Source organism: Capsicum annuum, chromosome 8, assembly GCF_002878395.1.
Source record: "Capsicum annuum cultivar UCD-10X-F1 chromosome 8, UCD10Xv1.1, whole genome shotgun sequence".
Classification (NCBI taxonomy): domain Eukaryota; kingdom Viridiplantae; phylum Streptophyta; class Magnoliopsida; order Solanales; family Solanaceae; genus Capsicum; species Capsicum annuum.
In genome coordinates this window covers 75,121,544-75,133,426 of record NC_061118.1, presented here as the reverse complement: position 1 = coordinate 75,133,426, position 11,883 = coordinate 75,121,544, and the positions used below count along the sequence as shown (strand labels likewise).

Sequence of the window (11,883 nt, the reverse complement as noted above, 5' to 3'; positions counted from 1 at the left end):
TTATTCTTCTATCTGAGATGAAAACATATTTGTTTGAAAGACTGAGTTTGAGAAAGTCATTATTTTCGAAAGATTTAATAAACATATATTGCAAAAAGAATTTTTATGAGATTTGATTGCTTTGATGATTTGGAATTGAAATGGAAGTGAATTGAGATTTATTATGATGACTCACATGTTTCACCCGATATATTTTAATGTCTTATGATTATGATGATTTTAATTCGAGCTAAGTGAATCATTTATATTAGCATGCATAATTTTATAAACTTTGATGATATTAAGACATTATTTTATATATGCATTGCACCCCCATATGCTCGGTACGTTTCCATGGTACTGACCCACATATTCGTATGTGGGCTACATTTTCTTGAAATATAGGTACAAGGTATAGAGGCAACTAAATCTCTATAAAAATATAGAAAGGGGTCAGAATAACTCATGACTGGATTAAATAGTAGAGGCAAATCGTGGACCAGGATATATCTCTATCAAATCTTTAGAAACATCATTATTTACCTCTTTTACCCATTTAACATATATATTAAATTAGGCAGTTATTGTTGTGAGAAAATCCATTTTTATGATGGAAAGTGGGATTTAGCCCTTAGTTAGTCACAATAATAAAAAGATTATAATCTATTTGGAATTGTATTAATTACCAATGTAATAATCATGTATGTATTGAATCTATGGATGCCATCACCGGTATTCAAACATTGGAATCATAAGTATCGCACCGCATCTTCCTCAGTTCCATATAAGAGAGATAAGTATATAATCATATATATATATATATATATATTCATAAGCTACAATCGTATCCTTTACAAGAATAATAGCTTCACGGATATCAATCTCAATGGGCCAATTATAACAAGAGGAAATAGCATCTCTAAAGGCCGAATATCGCATCTAAGAGGAAATAGCATCTCTAAAGGCCAACATCATTTCTATATGGAAAACAAGGCCACAAGCCATTTAATCATTATCTGGGAAAAGTACGTTCACTATTTACCAAGCCACAAAGTAACCTTACTCTAAGGTTTTCTAGTCTCAACAATTCCTAGCATCTTCAACTAAATCCCCAAGGCTAACACAAGTTTTTTCTTAGGTGGGATGGAAAATCCTACTTCTAATTCTCAATTTCCTTGTTTAGGCAATCTACACCCCAAACTATGCTAGTATATCTAGTTAAACTTCTAGATGTTAAGTAAGCCACAACTAATTCTACAATTGGGTCTTCATCTAAAACATGTGAATTCAAATCAACTCTATCCAAACTACAATGTCAAGGTCACAACACCAGTCCAATAGAGTTCAATATAATAATCATGATCCCAACACTTAAACCATATTCCAAACCTTGTTTCATATATTATATCCACACAAAATTAGTCCAATCTAGAGAGGAGACAATGGGATTTTAAAAGGTACTAAGAATTTCGCCTTATGGGTCCAAAGCCCTCATTTAATTGGAAAGAAATTAGCAATAAAGACTAAACTATTCTAATCATAATCAATACTAACATTCACAGTCACACGCAATATATATATATATATATATATCACATCAACTTCAAAGAAAAGTGGGTAGAAGCCTACCTTAATGCCAAAACGCAAAACCTTACACCCTTCATCACATGCTCATCTTTACTTAACTATACCCAAAATGTCATCACAATATTAAAATAATAATCTACTCATCAATACAAGTCTAACGACACCTATATTGAATTATTGTGCTTTGAGTCCAAAAACGACACCAAAAACACCAAGTGGATCCCACTTATGGAAAATTCATTTCTAAGGTCAACCCAATGTTCATACATGAACAAGGAATCATAACCCTTAAGATATAGGTGAAAATAAATCAAATTTTGGGCTACAATCATCCCTAAGACAAATTGGGATTTTAGATCTAAACTAAGAACTTCAACCACGAATTCAAAGGATCCATACCTTAAACTAGAAGATATTCATTAATAGATGATAATCAAGCTCCCACATCATCCACACAACTCAATTCTGAGTTATTATACCCATTTAGATTTTTGGGTCTCATGGAAGAAGAGAAAATTCCCAAATTCGCGACTATGGGGTCTATTTATGGAATCCCATGTAAGGAAATATTGTGATCACCCTTAATGGGCTGAGATCGCAATTATAATGATCACTATAGGGCTCATGCCGCAATCGTGCTACCTCTCAACATCATATATGACAGCTGAAACATGGAGTTTTTTCATGTTTTGTCCTATTCCTCGAGACTCATTCGTAATCTAATTATTGAAAATGAACAAAGTAAACCTACTAAATTCAATGCTCCAGATGTGTTTTCAAAGTTAAATTTTCAATCCGATGTTGTTTTGACCAAATGTAGGTCACACACCCATATTTCAAAATTTTCAACTTTCCGACCAATAGGTCAAAATGAGTTCGGGTGTAATGGGACCCAAGACAAAGGTATACCTAGCCTAAAATTAATATTTTGGAGCTGCTGGAATAGCTAGAATTCACATTCAAGATCATTTTGCTGATGTTTTTGCTTGGTGGCCATTTATACTACTGAAAACTGGGTCTATGGCAATATATGCAAAAGCGTTGCAATAGCTAAGTAAACTGTAGCTATAGACGTATTGTGATGGTTATCCAACCGTTTCACCAGGTAGAATGGTGATAGCTTTATTTCTATGATTCTTGTAATGATTTTAATAACCGTTGTTATAGCTAGGCTACATTAACGGTTATAACGATCTCTACCGCAACACTTATTTGACATAAATTGCAATGAAATAAACTATTGCATGATTTTATGTAATAGTTATTATATCTAGTGCAATAGTTAAATAAATGTACCACCGGTTAACTTGATACTGTTGCAACAATTTTGTTATTAATGCTAAGATTTTTTTGTCGCATTTAAAATCTATATCGACGGTCTAAATGACCTAACACAATAGTTTACAAGTTGTTATCAAAGAATGTTATGCAACAGTTACTTGATATATTTCAATAGTCAAAATAAGTGTATTACTACAATTAACATTATACTATTGCTATAGTTTATGATTAATGCTACGTTTTTTTTCTATACATACAAACTCTATAGCGACGATTTAAATGAGTTAACACAACATTTACAAAAGTTGTTGGAATAATTTTCTATAGCAACAGTTCTAAGTTACTATTGCAACAGCTTAATTTTCTACAAAAATATGTAGCCTTGCAATGATCAGTACTAATAAATACTAATAAACTCAAATACATGATAAAAGCTACAATAAGAATCACAAAAAACTTATCAATGTTCATCTTTAAAATTGTATATCCAAAATATTAAGCTAGCCATAGTGATTAATATCCAAAAAAGTAGAAAATCGACTAAGTTTCATTGTGTTGTTGTCGATATCAAAAATATCCTAGAAAAAGTTATAGAAACCATCTGATATCTTCTTAACTATCTTCAATTTCTCATCATTTGCTTTTTCATTTTCTCCACCTACAAAAAAGGTCATGTCAATTATTTTTGACAATATGATTCTAGTTATATTTTACATGAGTACTTTCACAATTCCAAAATATAAATACATGGAGCCCAATGCAAAGTTCATGGAAACTCACAACATATATGAGATTATTATTAAAATATAAGGTAGGAAGTTTAAAAGTATCGTACTCCTATGTGACTCATAATTTGTAAATATTCCTAAGTAGTTTTAGGTCCCATGTTAAGTCTGTTTATTAACCGATAAGTATATTAGTTAGACTAAAGCATCCAGCAAGTTATGTAATCTTACAATCTCAAGATTCAATTCTTAACAAAAGTCAAAGAACTACACTGAACATAGAGACAACAAGGTAAAAATAAAACTTTGACTCAAAACCACACTAGTGGTCCTTCTGATCATTGGTTTCCCTCTTTTATTTTCTCATGAAACAAGGAGATAAGGACAAGTCACCAAGTAGTAAAAGAATAAAAAGAAGAAGAAGAACAAGAGTAAAGTCACTAATCAGTAGGAAATCCAAAGCTTTTTATCCAGCAGACTATCCATACATATGCAAATGTGGACCAGGTATTAAAAATAAATCAATATTGAATGTTATATTTGCTAAAACAAGTGATCTTATTTAAAAATTTTGATCATTAAACATAATAGAAACAATCAATAAGCAAAAACATAGAGCTTGTGTACTAACCATAAGTTTTAAAGCCAAATTTACCATATTTCTGCTCAAGGAATATCAACAATGATTAGACATTATTCTGGTATGACTTTTGCTCACAGATATATATATCCATTGGTACATTCACTTATCAGCTAGTTACTAGCAGTTCAAAGGATACCTACAGAGTAAGTATACTGTATAACTATGATATTTCTATTTGGCACTAGTCTACCAACATAGATGAGTGATTAAATCAATAAAATGAATAGTAACTACATAATTCCACTTATGAATAAATGGTACAAATGGACAAAAATAAGTAGAAACCATGTCATAAGAACTCATCCTACCAAGAAAACAATGTTAAGCGTAGCTCAAAAACTAAAAGAAGCTTCTTTATTCATGAGAAACATGGTGATAAAGTGGAACCCTAAGGTAATCAAAAAATCATTCCAACTAGAACCCAAAATCATTTCAACTCAGCATATCACTCCAACTTCCCTTTCTTGCTATGGTTTATACATGATAAAATCAAACTAGAACCCAATTTTTTTTTCAAAAATAAGGATCCACTACTAGATACTATAAAAGATCCATTGGGTCCAATTGGAAGCACATAACTATCAAGAACATCCAAAAAAGAACAAGGGATTGTCATAAAATACATATACTATAGCATGTATTATATATGTTAGTATTATAAAACACCATTAGGAAATAAATATCTAAGTACAATGTAAAATGTTGCTTCTTTCTATACACATGTATTTTTTGGTAATATAGACATGTATTATTATAAGCACCAAAGACCTTTCTCTTCCTTTTAAAATCTAACAGACGAGGTTTTAATAGAAAATCTAGTAGTATACTTTTATTCTCCCTAACTATCATTTCTTTCTTACTAATATCTTCTCCTTATATATTCACCATGTTGAACTTGGATCTATCAAACATCAATATATACCTCAAAAATGTGTTCAATAATGTCATTAGAGTTCTTGTTTAAGCGCCTAGCAGAGTTAACCTAAGAAATTAAACTATTAATATCAATATACAATTTTGAGTAGATAGGCATATAATAGCCATAGTACACAATCATGCATGGTGTAAAAATGGAAATATTCGTGTATCAGTCCAACACACAGTCCAGTGCATATTTTTTTAATCATGAAATACTGATGAATCTTAAAATTTTCTGGAATATAATAAGCAGTGACATACTATAGAATATACTTTAGTTTTTACTACAAATGATCACAAATAGCATGCATAACAGTATTGAACTAATTAAAGTAATTAACCTTTATTCAGTGGTTACATGCATACATACTTCTAATTTTATTAGTCAAATCTTCAGTTAATGGATGCTTGTGCACCACGTTAATTCTTAGGTAAGTCCTTAATTGTCATATATATGCAAAAATAGTTACAGGGTGAACTAATGAACTAGAGTTTCGTTATTGAACTCATATAAACTATAGTGTCATTATTATAGGAAATTTGTCTACTAAAGCTAAAAATAAATATGAGCTAAACACTCTGTAGTTCAAATTATGTTCCTGGAATGGAAACACTTTCCCAATGACATAAATATGACCTATACTAAATATGTCATTGTCATCGAATAAGAATATGAAAGAATTAGAATGAAACTAGTGAAAAAGAAAATGACAGAAGCTAAATTTCAATTGTAACGAAGCAACAATAGGAGAAAGAGTGAAAGAACAAAAAAAAGAAAAAGTAGTAGTACTAACCTTTAGTTTCTCCTGATGGTCAAGAATGAGCACAAAATACTAGCAGGTCAGGTTTAAGTTGTAGATCAGGGTTAAGGCGTTGATGTCTTGTGATGATGCTAATTGCAATTTGTTGTTGCATTATACCCTTTTGTACCTCAAATTTTTCTAGCATTCTTTATTTCATCCTCTCTTCTTTTTTCTCTATTTTTTGTTGCAATAGTTTATTGGTAGAGGATGTAGGATCTACCGCTTTCTCTTTCAATGTTGTCCTGGTAACTCCACGTCCATACAATCTTATACAACCTAGATGCTTAGGTCCCATGACTAATGTAAAGACATCAACTGACTCAGTATCATTTTCTGTTTATTTAGTTTGTATTTTCTCCATTTTAGCTTATAAATAAAAGGCAAGAGAAAGGATTTAATTAATTATAACTGAGTCAATAATTAAAGGCAAATAAATTATATCGACAAACATTAATTAGGAAATTCCATACAATTTTGCAAATTATCTCACCATAGGATTCCTTGTAGATTCAATTCAATTTTCTTGATCGTGTTTATACCTCTCTCTTCTTAGTTGCTCCTCTTTCTAGGGATCTAATGGTCGTAGACCACCTTCTTGTGACTATGTTGAAGAATTCTTTCCCTCCTTTGAGTTCTCAGTTGACTTTTTCAATTCGGAACTCTTAGTCGAGCTGATGGCGAGATCAATTTTTTGTTCGAGGTTCAGACTCCGCACCTTCAACTAATTCAAGTAATTCAGTCAGTAGGAAAGTCATATCACTGAACATTGGACCGGTTGGTAGTTCCTCATCGTGCATTGACTGACTCCTCCTGGGGTTGAAAACAGCGCTCTGAAACCGGTGGGAAACAACAATGAATGTTCCTACGTACCACATTAATTCAATCACATAGTTAGTTGGACAAATGAACAAAGATATCTTTCCTAGACACAACACTAGCAGCTTTTTTTTCTTTTCCTAGTTATAAAAAACATGACATAATAATTCATCTGAGTAGGGAAATGATTTAATAGTTAATTAAAAATTAGAGAAAACATCAAACCTCGTGTATTAATGAAAAACTTCTCTTTCCAATGGTGTGAGGATACCTCAACTTTTTTTTATTCTCTGTATTAGTATGGGATGTTTTCTACAATATTATGTCATCATATATATATATATATATATATATATAAACAACACTAGTTAAACTACTATCCCGCAAGAAGGACCGTGACAATGGCTCTTTAAATGTGGAAAAAACTATAATTTTTCTGAAAAGCGGTAAACTATAGTGACATTTATATGTTACTTGAGTTTTCTCGTAGTTCCAATAATCAAGGAAACCTTATATTCTACTTGTAGAACATAATTAGTCATTTTTTCAATTCAAATTTCATTATTGGGATATCGTTTATAATGTCGACGCTTGAACCAACACTCATACATTCTCCAAGCATCTTGAATTATTTTTAAGGCCTATTTCAGCCCAGCATTAGGAATGTCATATTTCTCCTAAAAGTTGGTTCAATATAGTTAGTATAAAAAATATAAAATATCTTCAACTAGAATTTAAAATTGAAACTTCAAACCTTGATGTATTTCCACATGTCTTTTTTTATGTTCACTTTCTCCCAATTCTTAACAGTGAGAGGGCAAAAAGTCAAATTTTGTGCAAGTGAGCCAAGAAATTTTCTCAACTATTGTACAACTCCTATAGTAGTACCAATTTGTTGGTTGTGCTTATTTAACATAATCAATTTACGTTCAGTCCTCCCAGGTACACTATACAACTTTGTTATGCCTTTTTTTCATTTTCAGCAGGAGGACCTACAATAATTATGAAATAAATAAAATCAATAATTCATTAATATTAGTTTGATATCTGAATGAAATGTATATATTATTGCCTTGCTCTGTAGATTGCTCATTTTTGTCATGAGTGCTAGCATCCAGTAACACTTGTTGCCCATTTTCGAGTATTGTTTGTGTTGCAGAAAAGGTAGAATGCAATATGTTTGGCTGCCCATTTTATGGAATTTCTTTTTTTGCCAAAAAGGTTGAATTCAGTAATAGTTATAGCCCATATTTCGGAGTTGTTTCTTTTTTAGAATGGGTAGAATGCAGTGACTCTTGCTGCCCATTTTGTAGATTTGCTTGTGTTGTATTTTAGGTAGAATGCAGTGGCCTTTTTATCACTTATTTTTGTACTTCTTGTGCTATAGTAGAGGTAGAACCAAGAAATAATTTTTGCACTTGTTTTAGCACTTCTTGTGCCACAGGAGAGGAAGAATTCAATGGCACTTGCTTTACCTTTTCTAGTAGTTCTTGCACAAGATGAGGGGTAGAATACAATGGCACTTATTGTAATTATTCTTGCACTTGAGAACCTTCTAATGGACATTGTTGCTTTTCGGATTTTTAACATGTAGTCTGAATAGTTTTTTTGGTTCCTTGCAATGAATTCTTTAACATTGTAAGTGACCCAGCAGAAACAGATCTTGATCTTGTAAGCTTTTTGTTTTTTGTTGGACATCTTTCTTGATTCATAACTATTCAAAAATCTATCAACTTAAACTAAATAGATGTTAGTCAAAAATTTAAATTAGACAATAATAAATACTGCCCAGCTAAAAACATAGATGGTTCAGTGATTGCTAGCCTTCCAACATACAATATGATCATCTTATATATGTATCCAAATTAATGTCCCAACATAGATAACCTTTCTCCATCTTTTTCTTTTAAATTTCAATTCCATAATCAATTATTCCTATATTCATATTACCATATAGCAATATAAATCAATTATCCAGGTCTGACTGAAAGTAGATCCAATATTTTTTCAAAGATTTATGTGTTTAAAGCTTACATATCTTTAGGTATTCAATATTCATCACTTTATACATGTCGGAATACTGATCACTAAGTGGTGTTATGTCACCCATAAAGTATAAGTGTCTACGTAATATCACAAGGACATTTTCATGCAACTATTTGAGGATCTTGAATAGGTTATTTGACACTCCAGGGATCTTGAATAGGTTATTTGTGGATCGTGATCTCATAGAAATGTATATTATTATAGTAGTAGCACATATGAGGGTTATTGTGTTATTTTTCCTTAATATTTCTTATTCGTTTGGCTATAGCATTGCACAACAGGATGCTCTTTTTCACAGCATCAAATCACTTTTTATGAACAAACCTTTGATGATTGTATGAAACAAACTGATTTATATCCATTAGAAGGGATTTTTGAGGAAGAAAAGAAGTTAGTCACAGATATGAAAGATGAAGATTAAGTGATTGGTAAAGGAGGTGAGCCAATAGATGAAGTAGGTATATTGTTAATTATGAGCACTTTCACTGAAGATGGCATAATTTCGATGAAAAATGTCGCTTGTAAAAGGTTACTGAATCAAAGGGTTGAATTCAAAATGAAATCAAAAAAGTTGAAATACTATTTGAACCGTTTCTATGTTGCTATCCCCAAACCACATGATCAGAAAGAGAGGCCACCATGTATAACTGAGGCAGTGTTGGAAGCCAAGTGAAGTAGGCTGAGGTAGATGCTTAGAAAGAGAAAATAAATCTTACGAGAGATCTGGAAAATAAGAATAGAGGTGCTGGTATTTATTCTGTGAAATTGAGGAATCACTATCTATTAGAAAATAATGAGTGGAAGGAAGATAGAATACCTAAAATTTTAGATAGGTACAATGTCTATGATTTTGTTGACCCTAATAACATACAAGGCTTGAAGATTTTAAGAGAGAAGTAGGTCTACATTAGGATTAAAAAGAAAATGATGATTTTTAGATGTATAGTGCAGAGTTGAACCCTGAAGAACAAGCAGCTTTAGCTGAAATTTTAAAAAGGAAAAGTTTGCTCATTCAATAGCATAGAATTAAGAAGAGCACCGCATAGAGCTGACCCACTATACCAAGAAAGTAAGGAGAAGCAATTTACTTTAAAAATAATGGGAAGATAGTTATTTGTTTTTGGAGCAGATCCAACTACAGCTATCAAGCGAGACCGAAGCAAGTCAAGGGTTCGTAAGCAAGAGAGATTAGCTGAACGTGGAGATAAAATTTGTAATAATGAAATGGATGTAGATGACGTTACTCCTAGAAAGAAGAAATATAGGTCTAGATCATATTCCATGGCAAGATCAAGGTCAATGTCAGGGCCTCCAAATGAATTTGTTCCAAGAGAGGGCTTCAAGGACAAACCGTAGAAAGAAAGGGCTATTAAGATGTTTAAGAAATATGATAATAAGAGAAACAAGGATGCTCGGTGGGGAGAGGCTGATAGAGTAATTCGTACTCTGAAACCAAAACATCTCTTCTCTGGAAAAAGATCAAGTTGCAAAACTGACAGGTGGTAGTATGAAATGAAAAAAAAGAACATTTATTGGAAGGTCAATTCAACTAAACTTGTTTTGGGACACTTCAGTAGATGAATTTAGTCGCCTCTATTAGCAATTCGGAGGCTTTTATTATTATTATTTTATTTAAGACTACATATTTGAAGTTTTAAAATTTGTGCTAATATGCTTGTGTTTATTGCCTTGTATTATGCAATTTTGGACAAGATTTTTGTATCTTACCTCTTCTTTAGCAACACAAAAGACTAAAATTTAAAGAGGGATTAGGGGAAACAATCAGATAAGGTGGAAATAGATAGCTACAGTTAAGCAGAAACATACCTCCAAGCATTCTTTAATACATTTTGTAGAGAAATATTGGCATAATAACTTGTAAAATCCTTAGATGACATTGTTAGCTAAGTTACTAAATATAATGTCAACTTTCAGGTAAACTAGAAACACTTAATAGTTCATAAAATTTTCTATTATAGAGTTGGGTGAAGATTTAAAATTTAACCACTATATGACTTATTTCTGCTCTAGGCATGATTAATTATGACTTGATTGAAAGGATTTCAAAAGTGTATCAACAGTACTTGGAGTTCGTCACACTTGAGAATAACTTGTTAGTGTCTTATTTTATGTGTTGTCTACTCTTGTTGTTGTCATTTACAACATGATTCAAGGTATAGACCGCTTGAGTTTCAAGAGGTTTTTATAGAGATAGAAGATTAATTGAATGAGTATAAGAAGGATGTTAAAGAGGTAAATAAATGGACTAGTGGGAACTCAGGGGTTGGATTTGATAATGTGGTTGGCAATATAAAGCTTTTGATGGATGTTGTAAATTACAGAGGACAAGCATATGACTAATAAGTTCACCAATATTGAACACTAGGATAGGATACAAATAATGTCACTGGTTGTATTAGTTTCTCATTGATAAGCACACCAATGCACACTAGGTTGTATAAGTTTCTCAAGGATACAAATAATTTTACTGAGATAAACAGAGTCACTAATAATAGTGCAATACATACCTTGTGTGCTCCACAAATATATCAATAGTGAAGTTACTAGTCTCTTTTCCACTAGCTTTGTTCAAATCAGAATACTGAAAAACCTATAAATTTAAAAGAAACTTCAAATAAAATTATAAGTAAAAATGAAAAATAATTAACTAGAAATAAATATGAATAACCATAAAAAAACTTTTAAAAGGATATTTATCAATCAATAGAAAAAAAATTTACAATCTTAAGAAAATTCAAAATCTCTCTTTTAATCATCTGCCTCATCCAATCCCAATTAGAATTATCAATCGCATCCTCCTCATCTAATATTTCTATAGTTTTATCTTGTAAAACTTGTTCATTAGAAGGCATAGCAACAACATTAATGGGTACATATTCTCTTGACCATATTATGTCTTCATTATACAATCTACCTGAGGAACCAATTTCATCATTAGGCTCCCTCAAAAATGTTTCTCTAATTTTTGGAGAATTCTCTTCCACCAAATCATGTAAATCAATAGGAAATTTTTCCTCGAATAGTAAACCCCCTTTTCAACTGGATCTTCCACATAAAAAAAATT

The 11,883-nt window shown here is 31.5% G+C and overlaps 1 pseudogene; it reads left to right on the top strand.

The window, feature by feature from the left end:
- The first annotated feature begins 8,851 nt into the window (after window positions 1-8,851).
- LOC107879104 lies at window positions 8,852-10,294 on the top strand (annotated as a pseudogene).
- The last annotated feature ends 1,589 nt before the right edge of the window (window positions 10,295-11,883 follow it).